At 40.7% G+C, this 18,323-nt stretch overlaps 1 long non-coding RNA gene across 4 annotated transcripts in view; it reads right to left on the bottom strand.

Moving 5' to 3' along the window:
- LOC117070890 overlaps window positions 1–18,323 on the bottom strand; it is a 749,288-nt gene that overhangs the window by 710,605 nt on the left and 20,360 nt on the right. For 2 of the 4 annotated variants that reach the window (XR_004432091.1, XR_004432090.1), the window contains exon 2: window positions 2,604–2,798. The exons of the other annotated variants lie outside the window; for them this stretch is intronic. This is a non-coding gene — a long non-coding RNA (uncharacterized LOC117070890). The remainder of the gene's footprint in view (window positions 1–2,603; window positions 2,799–18,323) is intronic. 4 annotated transcript variants of the gene reach the window in all.

Here is an 18,323-nt window from a genome sequence, read left to right as displayed (position 1 = left end):
CAACAGATATGGCATTTCCAAAGCATGGCACGCTAACTGTCAAAAATAAATAAATAAAAAACAAGAGCAAGAATAGGTGCAGCCAGAAGGTTGTTAAATAATCAAATCACTGCCTTTTACAAAAGCCAGAGCTCATAGAAGCTGCTACCTTCAATTTTACAGGGTTCTAAGCCCTAAGGAAACAGCATGACACATACCAGCCTTAAATACACACCCAACTGAGACATACAAAGTTGGTGTGGAGGACTGGGTGCTCTTACTTTAACACTGAGAAACTGCCAGGAGATGTACAGCTTAGCTAGTACCAATTAGGGCTGATCCAACACCCCAAATACAGCAGGCATTTAAAGCATTAAATCACACAGAAACTACCGCCTCATCTCCAGCTTAGACTGTTGAAGTAGCCTCATTCCTGCTATCCCTTCATTCTTTACCACCTTTCAACCCACTTTCCACCAGCGGCCAGCCCTCCTTCTTGAAACACAGGTCTGATTCTGTTGTGCGACAGCTCAAAAACATCCGTGGTTTCCTGATGTTCTAATAATAAAGTTAAAAGTCGTGACCAGCTGCCCCCATCAGCCTCATCTCACTCCACTCTCCTTTCCACCCACTAAGCTCTCCTTTTTCCTTCTTTTAGGTCCCTCACCTAAAACCTGCCTGCATCAGGACCCCATCACATGTCATGTCCTTGCCTGAATAACAATATTCCTCCCCATCCCCACCCCGCCATCTTAGCTCATTTCTTTTCACTCACCATATTTCTGTCTAAATGTCACTTTTGCAGAATTATGAAATGCTGTGAATACATTATCTCCTATTATGTTTTCTCATGGGACTCACTGTTTCACCTTTAAGACAACTGCAATTAAAATGTAATAATTAAGTATTCAGATCTCTGTTAATGTCTGTTTTTCCTACTAGAACGTAAACTATGAGAACAGGAGAAAATGACCATCTTATTCATTGCTCTATTCCTGTTTCGTACATTAAATTGTTCAGTCAATACTCGTTGAGCAAATAAGAATGGATAAACATGGTTAACCTTTCTCTGAAAAACATTTTTTAAAATTCTAAAAATCTAGAGAGAATTCAAAATAGGTTTCCTGCTGGACTGACAGCTTATCCCTACATGTCAAATTTTCACTCCCAGGCACAGAACGACCCGTTGCATTGAGTAGATACTCCAGTCCGCTATCAGACGCCAGCCTAGTGTCACAGCGTCTCATCTGCAAGATGACTCATCTCATTTGCAAGATAACCTACAATCTGGGTTATATGCATCTGCAGCTCCTCATCTGCAGGGTAACCCACAATCTGGTTTATAAGGACAGAACTCATCTCCTCAGGAAATGATACCAAATAATAAGAAATAAATTGCTTGTCTTGCATAAAAATAGCCATTCCATAAATGTTGTATTATAATCTGAGAATTGAACAAGGCCTATGAAAAAGTCCTGCATTTATGCCTAAAAGTTTAGTTCATGACTTCAAATATTGAAACCCACTTTTTACAAAGTAGTATGTGTCTTTGACTTTTAAAAAGTGCATTTTACATGTTGGTTGAGAAAATATAATGATCTCAGTTAGAATCTACCTCTAACCTCCCAAATCAAAACCAAACCAAAATAAAACAGCACTCTGAGAGGTTTAAGCTGTATATAATGAAGCAAAAGTTTCTGTCTGTACTCCAGGAATCTGGAGTCCTAGAGAAGGTGTGAACATTGTTGGAAATTGGCTTCTAGCCCAAAGATCTCTGCTCTGTCCGTGTACCAGTGATAACCATAGCCATAGTCTGCAGATACACCATTGTAGTGCAATGATAGAGGGATAGCACTTAAATATGAAAACGGCAATTAAGAACATATTTACCATTTTCTTAATATATATCCTACAAGTGTGCTGGAGAGTCTGCCAGATGCTAAAACAACAACATAAAATGATAGCGGGGAAATGCAAATAAAGGACAAGCCCCGAAAAGCATTAAGACAGTAAGGAAGCTGAGTAAATAAGAAACACCAGTGTCTGTATTTTTATTATTTTCTAATACCTAGTAATATGAAGTACAGATGAGATATGGAAAAATAAGCTTAGTGTTGTGGCAGTTTCAGGGACAGAATATACACAATAAATCACTTAAAATATTAAGGGAAAGAAAGATATAATGCACACACACACATATGCACATGCCACAGAGAGCAAACAGGCCAGCAAGTCAGTGGTAGCTCACACCTGTATATAAACCCTTTCCTGCTCAAGCCACATCAGACTCCATCGTCCTCCCCACAGAGCAACCAATCCTGAGTGTCCACTGCTCCAGAGGTACGGTTGGGAACCCCCTCTGTGAGTTTTCACAGATGCACCATCCTTGCACAGCACCAGCTGACTTGGTGTCCGATGCGACTGTCAGCGACCCACCAGAATGACAACATAATATCTCAATGTTAAGGACCAGAGGAGTACTGATCAAAAATGACTTGACTTTTCTCTCTTTCTCTATCTAAGGATACACACGTCGGAAAACCTGAAGAGTCCCTTTGCTTTTTCTGGAATTATATAACCAACTACAGTTTCGGAATATATCAAAGCAAGTTCTTATCAAATACTTTATCTCCGGGTTTGTCTTCCACATAAAATATGAGTCACAATCAGGATCAAACTATTGAAGTAAACTTTGTCCACACTGCAGTTTGCTCCTGCAGGACTGTGCTTCATGTCTCCTCCAAGTACAAATCCAACTAGGTCTCTTGGGTTAGGCCATGGACAGTCCTGAGTTTACTTTGGAGGTCACCCCACAGCACCTGTGTACATCCAGAAAGACGTGGAAAAAGAGAATCAAGAGTGGAAACTGGGATCATCATCATCCCCTTGGAGGTTAGTAAGAAATCAGATAATTGGAGAAACTTGGATCTTATTATTAGGAAAGCCTGTGTTGTCACTCCACAATACCAGCAGCTGGTTGCTGCCCAAATTACTGATGGAATCACCTGTCATTCTATTTCCACCATTATGGTTTAACACTTTTGAGTTTTAATGTTTTTTTCAGTCTTAAAGATACCCATAAAAATGCATTTTGTCCCAGGAGGGACCACACCTCATAGCTTCATTCAATGTTTAACTGAAGCCTGGAAAGGTCTGATACTGAGATAAGGAGATGAAGAAACAAATTGTGTTTACTTCTAATTTTTTCTCATAGTTGTGGTCAAAATTATGCCACTATTCATTGTGAGACCTTGGGTGGATTGCTTAATTGCACCAAGCTCAATCTGGCTGTCTTTCAAAAACAGAGATTTCAATCTCTTGCCAATATCACAAGATCATAAAATCTGCTCACTGTGTACATATAGCTACCAGATGTAATTAAAGAAAATATAAAACATGGTATTTCCCTTAATGTTTGAAAGTAATTTGGCAAGGGGCATGATCAGCATCTAGGTGCCATAAAAAAAAGTAGTGAAAGGCAGCTGCTTACATTTACAGCAGAAGAGATGTGTGTGAGTTGGAGAAAATGCTCTTCATGTATCATTTTAATTATTTCAATGTTACAAGGTAATAAATGAATGTATTCTTTTTTTTTTTTTTTTTTTTTGAGACGGAGTCTCACTCTGTCGCCCAGGCTGGAGTGCAGTGGCCGGATCTCAGCTCACTGCAAGCTCCGCCTCCCGGGTTTACGCCATTCTCTCGCCTCAGCCTCCCGAGTAGCTGGGACTACAGGCACCCGCCATCTCGCCCGGCTAATTTTTTGTATTTTTTTTAGTAGAGACGGGGTTTCACCGTGTTAGCCAGGATGGTCTCGATCTCCTGACCTCGTGATCCGCCCGTCTCGGCCTCCCAAAGTGCTGGGATTACAGGCTTGCGCCACCGCGCCCAGCCAAATGTATTCTTATAAACATCAAGTATATGAGACAATGCAGCATGGTTAATATGTTCAGAGTCAGGCAGTCTTGTAGTCAAATTTCAGCACAAATCCCTGGGCCATGGGACCTGGGGCAAGCTGGTTTGCTCTGCAGCTCAGCGTCTGTACCTGTCAAATGGGGAATACAGCAGCTTTTGGCATAGGTGCCCCACAATCAGCAGAAACACCACTAAAAATGAAATGTGTTGATCTTCTGAGAGTGTAACAATGGCAGCCGAAAAAGGAAGGAAATGGTCTCAAATGCAGCTCCTATATGGACCCATTCTTTCAGCCTCTATTCAGTCACTCACTATGTGAGAGGAATCAAGCTAGAGTCCGAGAGCTGATCTTTAAATAAAGGAGCAAGAACTTGCATACAGAATAGCTCGTAATGAGTTCAAAGCCAGGGAAGAAGGTGTCAAGGCTACTTCTCAGAAGGCATGGACCAACAGTTGAGCCTTGAGTGGTGGACAAAAGTTGACCAGGGGGTCACAGAGATGAAATCCATTCCAAGCACAGGGAAGGGCCGGTACAAAGGAGATGTGAACAGACTGTGGCAGGTGGCATGTCTTCTCACTTCTGAGTCTAGGACTGAGTGCATTACCTGAAACACTCAGATCTGGTGCTCAGTAATGTGTGTGATTGAGAGGAAGGAAAGGAAAGCTGTTCCAGGTGTCAGAGTGAGAAGAAGGATCACAGAATGAAGAAGCCTGAGATGAATACATGAGGAGCAGAGACATGAGATGAGGAAAATAATCCAGGCCAGCACTGGCCATGGCATAACAGGTTGTCCAGAGACTCTTCCACGATCCTTTAGCCACTAGCTGCTAGCATGGCCTTCAGTAAGTCATCTTGATATCTCTTAATTCCAGTGCTCTCTTCTCTAAAATACGAGAGCTAAACCTGTTGAGCTCTGAGATCTCTTTCAGTCCTGTTCAGTTTTAAAAGCATTTGCTAACTTTCTACTCAGTGCTGGGCACCATGCTAGACACCAGGGATCCAAAGACAAGTAATATATCGTCCTGGTTATTCTCCGCTTGCTGCTCCCACATGTCAAATCCATTCTCATCCCTTCTCCAGGAGCCCAAGTGCCCTGCATCAGCCAAGCATTCTTGCCTTTTGGTCATCTATCCCACTCATGCAATGGGAGGCAATTGTGAGAAGCTGGAAATAGGAAGAGAGAGAGGTTGGGGCATTTCCCTTCATATTTCCTCCTTACTCCATCTCCGAGGCTGGCTATGATGATCACAGCCTCTTTCCACAGGTACAGCTCCTGCCCAGCAGCCCATTTTCTGTGGCTCCAGGCCTCTCTGAGATTCAGTAACACCATTTTCCCCACTTACTCCTCCAGACTCACATGTGCCAATGACTGCTCACTTTGCTAGTGTCTGACTACCTCAACTTCCGTTAAACCTGCACTAAAGCATTCTGCATAGTCTTCATTAAAATTTCTTCTGTTCAACCATGTGAGTGAATTCTATTTGTGGCAGGCCCCTAATTGATTCAGAGTTTAAAGTGCAATTGGGTGGGAAGGCAGAACTATCAATATTGCATTTTTCCAATATAAAATATCATAAGAAAACCAAGAAGGGAGCAATGCTGGAAGGCTGAAGAAGAGAGGCTCCACAGGGAGTGTTTGTGGAAAGAGAGTTCGAAGATTGGGGTGGAAGAATTGATGATGGACACAGGGATGAAAGAATGGGAGCAGAGAGAGTTTATTGTTATTGTTGCTACTGCAGCTATTACTGTTACATTAAAAACAATTTTCAAGATGTACAACCCAAAGAGAAATAAAATCTGTTATACCAGAATAAAGAGTAGCACCTAATTGTGTATGAATGATGGGACAATAAGCATAATTTGAGAAGAGGTATCATTTCAGCTGTGAATGTGAACATGGGTTGACTTTTGCTGTTTTAAGTAGATTGATCATTTTCAGTGTTATCAACCAAGTGTGCAAATTCAGCAATTGAAAATGCGTGCAAGCTCTGTACAAAAAACAAATTATTTATATAGAATAAAAAGTCAACTGGGAAGCCAAAATTGACAAAACCAGCAACTTCTTTATCAAAATCAATGAAATTCGTTCTTAACCTCTCTAATACTTAACATTGTGATTCCACAGGCTGGGGCAGCTCCTAGCTTTCTCCACTGCCACTTGTGCTGTCATCGAGAACATGACAGCTTCCTTTGTGGTCTTTGAAGGGCAGATGTTTCTCCCCTCCCTTGATAGCACCCAAATTATGAGCAGAGTAAGAAGATGGACATTGCATCACAGAACCAAAGATAGCAATCTAACACGCAAGGAGAGCCAGCAATGTGGAAGTTCAGGCCGTTAGTTTGCGTCATATTGGAGTGTTCAGTTCCAAGACCTGGAGGCCCTGTGACCTTTTCTCACAGGACAGAATAGAGAATCATTATCATAAATCCAGTCACGAAAGCAAAATCACAAGTCAATGAAGAATAGAGACATCAAAACCCTCTGATTTTAGATCTTACACAGTTATCTCATCACTCTGACCCTCAGCTTCTTCATCCATAAACCAAGGTTAATAATACTTACTTCATGAGCTTATTGAGAGGATTGAATGAAATCATGTAGGTACAAGCCTTAGTCTGGGGTGTGCCATGCAATTGGCCTGCAATATGGCGACCATAGCTCTGCTGGTATCACTCCAATGTACTGGGCTCAGACAAGCTCTTCAAGGCCTACATTAGGTTAGGCCCAAGGGTTTTGAGATGGTCCAACATGATCCTCGTCTTTTTCAATCTAGAAAACCTTCAGGTATCTTCAGCTCTCAGAGGGCTTCAAGCCGTCTTTTCATGGCACCATAAAGTCACAACTGCTCCAGAAGCACCTCCTAACCACCCGGGCAAGTCAACAACCTCCTCTCTTTTCTAACTCGAAAGTTCCATTATTTGAGTCATTCCATTATTTGAGCTCCATTATTTGAGGCTCCCACAGCTGGATAAGTAACGGCCAGGCATCTTACACCTTTTCTGTTCTCTAGCTATCTCTCTCTCTCTCATACACACACACACGCACACACACACACACAAGTGCTCAGGAACCTGGACACATGCATACACAAGCCAGCTACCTGTTTGTACCAGAAATGACCAAATTGTACTGACTCAACCACAAATTCCATTTTCTGCAGCCACAGTTGGGCCCTTGATGTTGCTAACCCCTTCACCCCAACCTGGTCTCAGCACCTGACTAAGCAGCTAACTCACCGCTAGCAGATGGTCACAATTCTCACCACAACACTGTGACCAAATCCACACGGGGTACTGTCTCAATTCTCTCCTCCTCCACTTCGAGTTTGGGGAGCTCCCACCCCTGCCTAGAGCTTTTTTGTTCCCTTGCCTAGCAGAAAGTAGGCACCTAGGAGAAGGAGAGCCACAGGGCAGGAAGAAGAAAAAGAAAACTTCTCCAGGCTCAGAAAGGAAAGTTCTAGAGCATTAACAGGAAGTTAAACTGATGAACTGACATTTTAATAGTTAAGTTAAACTTAATTTACAATAGTTTCAAGTTCAATTTGAACTGCCATTGTAATAAGCTTAATGAATTGGTCATTCAAAGATATCTGCAGATTTAAAATCTTTGTTGCCCAAAACACAAATTGAAAAAATACTGAGAACTTGAGAAATCTAAGGGAGTCACTTTTGGGAATAGGATCTTTTGTCAGTGATATCCCTCCTCTTCCCATTATGAGGTTACCTCCCCATGAGGTTGACCTTACCCTATGAAGAGTATTCCTAGAGGGGGTTTTAAAATCCATCATCTTCTAGCTGATGTTAAAAATTGTAAAATTACCTGATTGGAATTTAAAAGCCATGTATATTATAGCCACAATTCTTTGAGTCTAACACCATCTTTGAGTCATTTATTTGTTTTTAACAGCAGCAATGGCCTGGCATATGATAGGTACTCAAGATATGTTCCTTAAATAAATGAGTGATCTGGCAGAGGAAAAGCTAAGCCATGCCCAGGTGCTTGGAGACCCTCAGCCTCCTCCCTTGAGCTATGTTTGCCATGAAGATCCAGTAACCTCTAAGCAAACAATTCTAAATGAGCACATGTAAGCTGTGTCTTGTGCTAGATAGGGAATCATACCCTTCCCAAAGTTGCCTAGGAAAAAGCAGAGACTCCAAGCAAGGTGTGAGGTCCCAGGCTGCAGAGCTAAGCCTACTGTTCTCATGATGATAAGGGCAGCTGAGGCTTCTCTGCTGTGGGAAATAGCAAACTCTCTGAAATATCTAATATCAAAACCATATGCCTTTAAGGTGAATAGTCATGGACACATTCTCCTTTGGAAGAAAAAAGAAAAAAGTTGTACTAAAACTAAAGTCCCAGCTGATTTCTGACATACTCAGCAATGAACAAATTATTACCAGGCCAGCCTTCCAGGCTAGAGGTTCTGTCTCTACTCCCTCAGGACCCTCTCCCAAGTGGAAACTAACTTATTTTAAAATGTCTGTGTTCCCAGTCAATTCAGGCAGACATTTTAAGGAGACTTTAGACACTATGCATTATTACATGAATAAAAAGTTAACCACATCTGCATGCAAAGCAGTAAAAGACTAACTCCAATAGGCCGAATGTGTGCTTTTCCCCACTTCTTTCAACTCCAAGAATCTGAACAAACAGAAAAGGTTATTCTGATCTTTTGTCTTCAAAGATTAACAATAGGACAACAGGAATAATATTATTCTCTTATGATAAAAGCAGAAGCTTGTTGGCAACTTCTTTTGAATTCTTACTGCCAACCACAGCACTGGTGTTAAATTAAAAAATTGCTCATGACACTTGTGTCAAAGAACACAATGTCAACAAATTGAGTTTTAAAGATCTAATTGGCTTTTACTAGTGATTCATGAACTAGGCAGCATCCAGTCTATGAAATAGACAGGGCTCTATTGGAGGTGGCAGAACTGTCGGTTTTTGTAAGGTAGCTTGAGCAGGAACAAGGCAACAGCCTAATGCAAAAACTGGATTGGTTAACATCAGGTTACCTCAGGTTACTTTCCTTTATTTTACTATAGGTTACTTTCCTTTATGGGTTAAAGCAGTGGAGACTGCCTTATCATGCTAGCTTAGGTTGACAGGGCTCCTTTTGACTGGTTGCTGTGAATCTCTTATTTTTTCAGAAAACTTTCCTGCTTAGGGATTTGGTTATAATCTCTCCTGATTTCTCCAAACAAGTGAACAGCTTAGGTTTCAGTTTAGTGACATGGAACCTTAGCTTGAGCGACTCCATTTTAGTTGGTCTCTTGGAGCCTGGTTCAGGACCTCAGTCCAATCAATGGCCTCCCACACATTTAACACTTGTTAAAGATGGTAATGCAAACTTTATTCAAGGGGCGAGGGGCATGGCTACAAGTACAGAAACCACCACAGTGGGGTCTTGCAGTAGGGGAAAGAGGCTGGCTCAACTCTGACTCCAACAAATACACGAGAGGATTTATCACCAAGGAGCAGGGTGGGCAGGGGGCAGTGGATAGAATTACGAACAGGAAATATCAAGGATAAGGGGGTTCTGGCTAAATCAACTTGATAGGATTATGGCCGAAGGTAGGTCAGGGTGATAAGACATCAAGGGATTCTTAAGGGTAGATAATTTTTTCTAACCTGACTTAGGAGGATTGTTGCTCAAATGGGATTCTATAAGGACAGAGGCAGAGTTCAAGGTCAATCAGAGGACTCAGAGGAGCCTGACTAAAGTTTTGATCAAGGGAAAGTCTTTGTCACTGGTAATGTAGTAGATACCCAATAAATAATTGTTGATTGAACAAATCAACATTCTTCCCCAGATCCGCCGAACTAATTACTTCTCACAACAACTTTGTGTGGCAGCACCTATCTGTGGCAATGGTTAAATTCTCCCTCCCTTGGCGCTCATCCTGTATTCTATCAAGTCATTTCCTCACAGAATTCTTTCCATCACTGGTGTGCTTTCTTAAAAGAGTGAAGAAATTAAAACTGGGAGAGAAGGTTCAAGGCCATGAGTCAGTACAAAGGCAGAGTAGGGAACTCCATTAAGAATTTAAAGCACAAATCTACCTTCCTTTGCCATGAGGATGGGTCTGAAAGTGCTGGCTTGTTACTCCAGCTGCGACCCACACATTGCTGCATAGTCATCCCTGTTATTGCAGTTCTTGGGAGTGGGAAGCCGACCGAGCAGTGGCAATGACAGTGACTCAGAGAACACATGAGTTCTGGTAGGCTCAAGGACCTCAAGAAACAAAATACTCAAAATCAATGTAATATGTAACACAGTAACCATTTTAACACCTTCCTAATTTCCTAGGGCCAAACTGGAGAATACTGACATTTGGGATTAGAAAAAGACACTGGATAGCTAATTTTAAGAACAATTCAAGCCCGTAACTTCACAAGCATTCCTCAATGCTCAAGAAAAGAAAACATGACAAAGAAAAATTTTAAGTAGATATTTTCCAGTCCACTAAATTTTCTATTGCAAAATTGAACGTCCTTTTTAAGTCTTCCAGTAGCCTTTTAAATATTCGATGACAGGGATGTTGTCTTCAATTTTTTGTTTTTGGTATCTCTCCTTGGCAACTAATACAGTTAGTGCCTCTTAAATTTTTCTGAGTGATTTCTCTAAAACTTAACAGCTATTTTTAAACAGCAATATTCTTCCTCTACTTATGAATTTATTGAATATTTTTTGGCACCTACAGTATGCAAATCATGGAACCAGGCACCATGGCACATGTATAAGAATAAGACAGCGTCTGGTATGAAAATTAGAAGGGGAGTGCATTCATCATTGCCTATCCTAGAAAAGCAGAAACCATTTGTATTTCAAAATAAAAGAAATGTAATATATGGGAATTGACTACACATGTGTTGCAAGAACAAGGAGACCAGAAATAAACAAGAGCAGGCACCACTGTCATGTCTAGGCAGGAAAACAGGAGACTGCTCCCAGAACCCAAGGGCAGGGACCACCATTAGAGGCTGAAACCGTCAGGTGCAAGGTGGAGTCTCAAAAGAGATTCAGCTCCATTGACACAGCTTCCAAAAGGCAGAGGGGAATGAGAGAAGACCCTGGTTTCTCGTGCTAGCACCTGCCATTGTTACCACCCAGTATGAAACCAGTTGACACAAAAATCTGGACAGCTTAGCCCTAGGGTCGGCCCCTGTCATACAGAGCAGATCAGGGAAAGGCCAGGGTTTGAGAGCAAGCAGGCCATACATAGAGAGCTTTGACAACTATATAACAGCCAAATTCAAATTAGTGCTATCACAGGGAAAGTAAAATAAATATTCAATAACCTTATAATATTGCCTTAACTGAATTACAAACAACAACAACAACAAAATAATAATAACCTCATGACATTTGGAAAAAAGATATATCAATTCCACTTAGAATGACTGATGCTTTATGAAAGAGGCAGTGCTCTGGAAATTTGGAGAAAAACAATAGAATTTCAAAACCTAGAGGAGCAATAGAAAGGATTCTACTTGCAAAAGCAAAAACATGTAGACATTCTGGCATCATCTGGTGGAACCATATTGAAGATGCACTGAAGTATGAAGTTAAGGAATGTACATTTTTTCTGGTAGATCAGGAGTCACTGAAGATTTAGGACCCAAAATCTTCAGTGACAAAATCACAGCTGTGATTTAAGGATTCATCTGGCAGCAGCACATAAAATCCTTTGGGAATAAAGATGCCAGGTAAAAGGTAATAAAGTATTGAACCAAGGAGGCATCCACGGAACTACATGGAGCTTTCTCGAATTGATTTAGTGTCATCCAGTTGGAATCACTGTGCAAAGAACTAGAAATGGGAACCCTCCCATGACAGCTTGGAAAAGATGCCTCTGTTGTCTGCATACTTTGGGGTACCATACGAAAAGTGAAGAAAGTTTAAAGCCTGGACGTGGATAACGTTATGCAGAGGGAAAGCCAGAAAAGAAATGTGTTTCAGCAAAGGCATGAGCACAAAAGGAGAGGTGCTTAAGAAGATAATAGGAGCGGTAGAGAAGGGAAAGGCCCAGCAGAATATTGCATTTCAGGAGAGTTTCCAAAAAAACAAAAGTGAACGAGCAATTATGTAAAAAGGAGCAGAAAAGTCAAGGAGAATGAATATTGAAAAGGGGCGGTAAGACTTTTAACTATAGAGAAAATCTCAGGAACCATCCAGAACTGAATTTGGAATCAAAACATCTGGGCTCAAGATACATAAAATAATTTCTCCCTATACATTATCTCTCCTTCCTCATAACTTCACTACATATGTAGTTTGTTGCATCCTCTTTGGCTCTTCTCTTCAGCATAATCTTTCAGTTTCTACATCCACTGCTAATGCTTCCATACTCTTGATATTTCAAAAGCAAGTACATTGTCATGTCATGATGCCCACCAGAAGCCAAAGAGAGAGTAGGGTCACACCATATATAACTGGGCTAAAGACTTGTCCATTACCATACATTTAGAAGGGACTACGGGCATCACAAGCATAGACTGACTTGTCAAGTTAGAGCTAAAATACAACTTCTATAGTTAAATACTCAGTAAAATTTAGTGAGCATTTGGTAATAGGCTCGATTAGCATGGTTTCAATTTTTTTCTAGCAATTGTATACAAAGCACTGAAAAAGAGAAAATGCACAGAAGAATGTATAGAATAGCACATTTATAGACTAGTGTATTGGCCTCTTCAGAAATCCAGCATTATAGAGAAGATATCATCCACAGTACTAAGTTTGAACCATTTAGGCTGTAATTCAAAACCCTACACAATTTGATAACAGCCTACTTTTCTAACATTATCTCTCTCTAGCCATTCAGTCAATAACTCAAATTCATATAATTCAACAAACAAGCACTTACTCCATTCCAGGCATTGTGCCAATCATTACACTAAGCACCCACAAAAGCCAGGGTGCTCCCATCTAAATGTTACTACTCCTACTCCTTTACTGACCAGTCTCTTCTCAGCAGGAAAGCCTTTGCCCTTCTCTGTGCATATTGAAATTCCTCAATTATTGACAGCATATTTGGGAGACAGGAGCAAGGCTGTGCAACCTGACTGCTTTGGATTTAAATCTAGCTCCACCATTAACCAGCTGTGTGACCTTGGGCAAGTTACTTAAACGCTTCAATTTCCTCCTCTGTCTTCCTTCGAGGAATGTGATGATTAAACACATATATAAAGCACTCAGAAGACTGTGTCAATGTATTTAAAACCATACCAGGAATGTAGTAACTGTTCAATAAATGTTAAAAAGTAGTAGTAGTACTAGTAGTAGTAGTACTAGTAGTAGTAGTAGTAGTAGTAGTAGTTGTTGTTGTTGTTGTACTGTGATGTCCAGCTGAAGATGCACCTCCTTCATAATACCCCCCACTCATAACTCTAACTCATGGTCCATACTTGCATGGTTCTTATCATATGCGTCTTTGCATATGTTTTATATCTAATACATTTTTTGGAGGCAGACTATTATGCATTTTTTATTCTCTCAGCACACATAGCCATATGCACCACAGTGCCTAACAGTAATAGTAAACTGTGTGTGTGTTTGTGCATGCATGTGTACATTAATTCACTGGATCCTAAGGAAAACTCAATGGAAGATGGACAGTCATGGTTCTTCCATCACCAAGAAACATCAAAGTTTGGGGTCACCAAAATGAAGGAAAGTGGCTATAGAATCTTCTTTGTAATAGGCCTTTAATACTATGTATCTATTCTTCTTACCAATCTGGATTAGTTTAGATTCATTTCTACTAGAGGGCAGGGAATGAACTAAGTAATTTGTAATTCCACCAGTTCATCCCTTCAGAACACCTCCAGTTCATCACAACCCCCAATTTTGCTTTGTTAAATGCAGACTAGCTGGGAGCCAGCCCAGGACCCTGTATCCCTGAAGTTAACCCACACGCATATTGCTGGGACCAGCTGGGACTGGCCTGTTTCTGGTGAGACAAACAGCCAATAGATGATGGTCTGACATGCCAAGAAGTGATCATAGCTGCTTCAGAGGTCATCAGTAAAGAATGTCAGGCGGAAATGGCTCAAGGCAGTAGAAATGCTTTTGCCCTCTTAGATGGTAGTTTCACAAGCCAAAAGACAAATGACGAGCTGGAAATAGCACAAGACTAGTATTAGTGATAGTACTGGGAAATGGTTTTAGCCTGAAGCTGGACCACGTATCTTCCACCCCTTGCTGAGAGGAACCACTGCCTAAAACAGATAAGTTTCCCAACATGACTAACTTGAGTGACTATCTTTTTGCCACTTTTCCCCTCATGCTGACCAGAAATGAGGCATCAATGAAAGTACACACTTAAGAAAGACCTGCTGTTCTGAGGTGCATCCTCCCTGGGACACATTTTCTGAGGCAGAAGTGATGCTACCCTCAAGCTCAGTGGGCTCACCATTTTCTTCAGCCCCTTCTCCAGTCAGAACCAAGGGAACAGAACCAACACTCTGTTCACTCCTGAAATCTACATTAACTCCAGTGCTGGATGATCAATAAAAATTAAAGTATAGAAGTTGAGGAATTACATACTTTGCTTTTATAAATTGAACTGTGGCAAGATTTGCCCTGCAACATCATTGCATTCACTCATTTTCCTGTCTATATGTCACTGTTTCCCAAGTTTTATTCTACAGAATAGTTCCATAAATTATTAACAGGGAATCCCTGAAGAAAAAAAAAAAGTTTCCAGGTAAAACGAGTTTGGGAAACATGGTCATATGCTTCCTTGAACGGGAGAGAAAGGAGGAGAATGGCAGCTGCAGTCCAGTCATTGCAGGAGCCCTGGGTTCACATAGGGTGGGCACCACACACAGGCTAAGACCATCAGTGAAATGTGTCAGCAGCCTTGAAGAAGGATGCTTCTTTTTGGTGACTTTGGGAGGCCTACAGGAACAACCCCAGCATTCCATATTAAAACGCATTTCCAATGTCATATGAAACAAGTCTAAAAACTCCCAATAAATTCTTAAAACTCTTATTTTCCAGGAAAATTCCAGAAATATGGATCTCTCTTAAAGACAATTTTGAAAGAAGGTTAAAAGTTGCCTGCAAGAGTCTTACAAAAAGCAGGAGCATATACACTGTGGATGATTCCAGACCACCACCTACCTTCCCGTGGTTCTAACATATTAGCTCTATAAGCAAAAAGTCAGTCATTAAATCCACAGATTGAGAATGTCCCTTTATTGATTCCAGAAGGGAACCTGAAATACAGGTTGAGTGATAACCTGAGGTATAAAGAATTTATTATCCAGAGCAAGTGCTGACTCTTCTGGATCATATTGGAACGTACTCCCTTCCTGCTCCCTCTTTAATTATCAGTTTTAATAAAAATCCAGTAGTTGGCCAAACTTCTCTGCTCAGGCAGGCCCAGAAATGCACTGAGGGGTAGAGGGAGAAGATGACATTCACCCAAAGGGAACAATGCTCCATCACTCTGCTTCTTCTTCATACAGGAACATGATCTAATTTAACATCACAACTAAAACTCACCTTGATATTTATGTCCCTATCTGGTACCTGTGAGGCTAGCGGAAAGGCAGAGACTTTTAGGCCACAGACAGGAGACCGTTGAGGGGGTTGTAGCTATCATGTCTGCAGACCTGCATTAATTCACTTTGTTAATTTAACCAGGTAACTGGGGCTGTGACTCAGAAGAGCCAAGTTAGAATCCTGGCTCTGCTACTAATCAGCTGTAACAAAGGGCGATTTCCTTCCCATCTTGGTGTTTCCATTTTCTAATATGTAAAATGAGGTGGTTTTTACTAGATGGTCTTGTGGTCTCTTGTAGCTACACTTCTAGCCACTAGACCGTGGCTCTATGCAAAGAGGAACCACATCTTTCTTGTTCTGTTGTAAATCTAGCACCAGGTACAATTTCTAGAATATAACAGGCACTGAAATGGGTATTTTTAAGTGTATGAACACTCAAATAAATAAAATGTTAAGTTCAACCCAAAATTTGCAGCTAGTTCATATAATGTAGGACAATGTCCCTCTTTTCCCTTGTTTTTGTCTCTGCTTCCTAGATGATACCCCAATTGCCCCCTTACCAAATTTACTTAGCTGGTGCTTTAAGTTCTATTGTCACCTATCAGAGATAATACAAGCCATCTAACAGGACCTTTAGAAAAAACATATGAATAATACAATGTGTCAGACATATTCACTGATGACAACAGAAATCACTGTTAGAGAAGAGCATCAGGATAGATGGTGATGACTTGTGATTAGAGGTTCTGAAGGTGAAGAAACATTCTACAAAAAAAACCGGGTTGCTACACAGAAGTTCTCACCAAGGTAAAAATAGGTAGCACTAGCCCAAAGAACATCACAAAGGTCAGGCATTTGTTTCTGTATCTCCAAAGTTCTCTTTCCAGTCTCCTTCCCAAATTCAACAAATGACTCATCATTTACCATATTTGCATGTTTAAGTCTTTAATCTTGTATTGTGCAATTAAAGACATATTGTTTAAGGAACTTCAGACAATAGAAAACAGATGGGGAGATTTCTGGCAGGAGAGTTCCGTGAAAGGCAGAGAAGTCTTCACACCCTTAACACCTCACTACACCTAAAACTGATTTTAAACCAAAACTTCCTATACAAACTTTTCCTGTGCTTTGTGGTCTAGGGGTTGGAGTGCAGCAAGAAGTGACAGAATGCTTACCTGAAAGGAACAAGGAGGTGCCTGGTTTATTTCTATCTTCCTCCTACTGCATGGCCAGGCTCAGGGTGCAGGGCTCACTCTGACTGAGCCTTTACCTTTCCTAAGGCCACTATCCCAAAATAGGACAACCCAATTCCCTCAAAAAGGGTCATGGGCTTTCCTTGCAACATTATTCCTTAGGGAAGCTCAACTTCTAAGGTTCCTAATCACCTAGTTCTCTAGGACTAAACCCAGTCTGGCATGGTGACTCTAGTTTTCTGCACGAGATCCATGGGCCAACCCATAATCTAAAAAAACTGAAAGAATGTTTGAAATTATGCCTGCATCGTAATACTGGGCATGCTCCAACTGAGTAGAAGACCAGGCAGCTTGAAGCATTAGGGTGGGGTCCAAAAAGCCCAGCCCTGCTCAAGGAAAAGAAAGCCAAGATCAAGGACAAGAGAACATTACTGGGAGTAAGATCTAGAATCTGAGTGTGATCATATAGGTGGTGATGATAACAAAGAAAAAGAACGCAGCATCGGGGAAAATTATTCATGATGAGACAAGTTATTAGTACCAGTGGACTAAACAACGGGAGAAAAATAGTTCTATTTTTTCCATAAAAGTAATACTAAATGTGACCACTGCAATATGAAATATAACCATACTCCCATCAAGGTATGGCCAAGCAAATACAACAGAAGTAATGTATAATTTAATGTGACCAAATTGTTAGTTTTATTAAATGACAATGCTAAGATGAACTGCTTATTCTTCTTAGCTTATAATTTGTGGTTGTCAATTTGTTCCTAAAGTAATAGAAGACAACATTATTGAAAAATCTTGGTATTATTTGGTTTGTTACTTCTCTCCAACCCCACATCCTTATCTCTAGGTATTACATGAAATACGTTATTCTAAATCCCTATTATTTTGTGACTTAGGATTACATTGCTATTTTGAACTGTTTGAGAGGTTTTGAGGGTTTTATAATTTCCACCAACATGGGCAGTATTGTATTTAAGAAAACGACATTGTTGCCAGGTAAACTTGAGTATGAATATCACTTAAATATTCAAACTTGTGCTGTGAGGTATTACTTTACCTCTTTACATCTCAGTGTGCCTTTCTATAAAGTGGGTACAATAATTGCTATGATTGAATATACCAACCAATGGTACTACATGAGGGGTGAGGCTTATAGAGTCTCATAGTTGGGCAGCCCTTAGATTATCCAAGTGACCATCTAATCATGGTTGTAGAGATCATCTTTTCTTATGTAAAATTTTAAAAAATTAAATACTTTGGATGATAATGCTAAAAAAGAACAAATATATAACTGGAATATCGGATGTGAGGACTGTTTAGAAGGAAAAAAATGTTTAAATCACTGAACCTACACTGGTCCAAACAAATGGAGATAAGTCTTATTTCTGAAGAACCTAGTCTACCTAGGAGTTCTTTGAATTTATACAAAGTTAAGCAGTGAGCTTATTGATGTAGACATGCTGTATCTTAAAGTTACTTTCTATTTTTTTCCAGCTCTATTTATTATCATAGCTAATGATTCCAACTCTTTCTAACTGAAACCAACTTCTGCCAGATACAGGGTTGGTAGGATGGATGGACAGATGGGTGGGAAGGTGGGTGGATGGATGGGTGGATGGGTGGGTGGGTGGATAGGTGGATGGGTGGGAGGGTGGATGGATGGATGGATGGGTGGGAGGGTGGGTAGGTGGATGGGTGGGTGGGTGGGTG

This window comes from Trachypithecus francoisi, unplaced genomic scaffold, assembly GCF_009764315.1.
Source record: "Trachypithecus francoisi isolate TF-2019V2 unplaced genomic scaffold, Tfra_2.0 Lachesis_group3, whole genome shotgun sequence".
Taxonomy (NCBI): domain Eukaryota; kingdom Metazoa; phylum Chordata; class Mammalia; order Primates; family Cercopithecidae; genus Trachypithecus; species Trachypithecus francoisi.
This window is presented reverse-complemented; position numbering and strand designations above follow the sequence as displayed.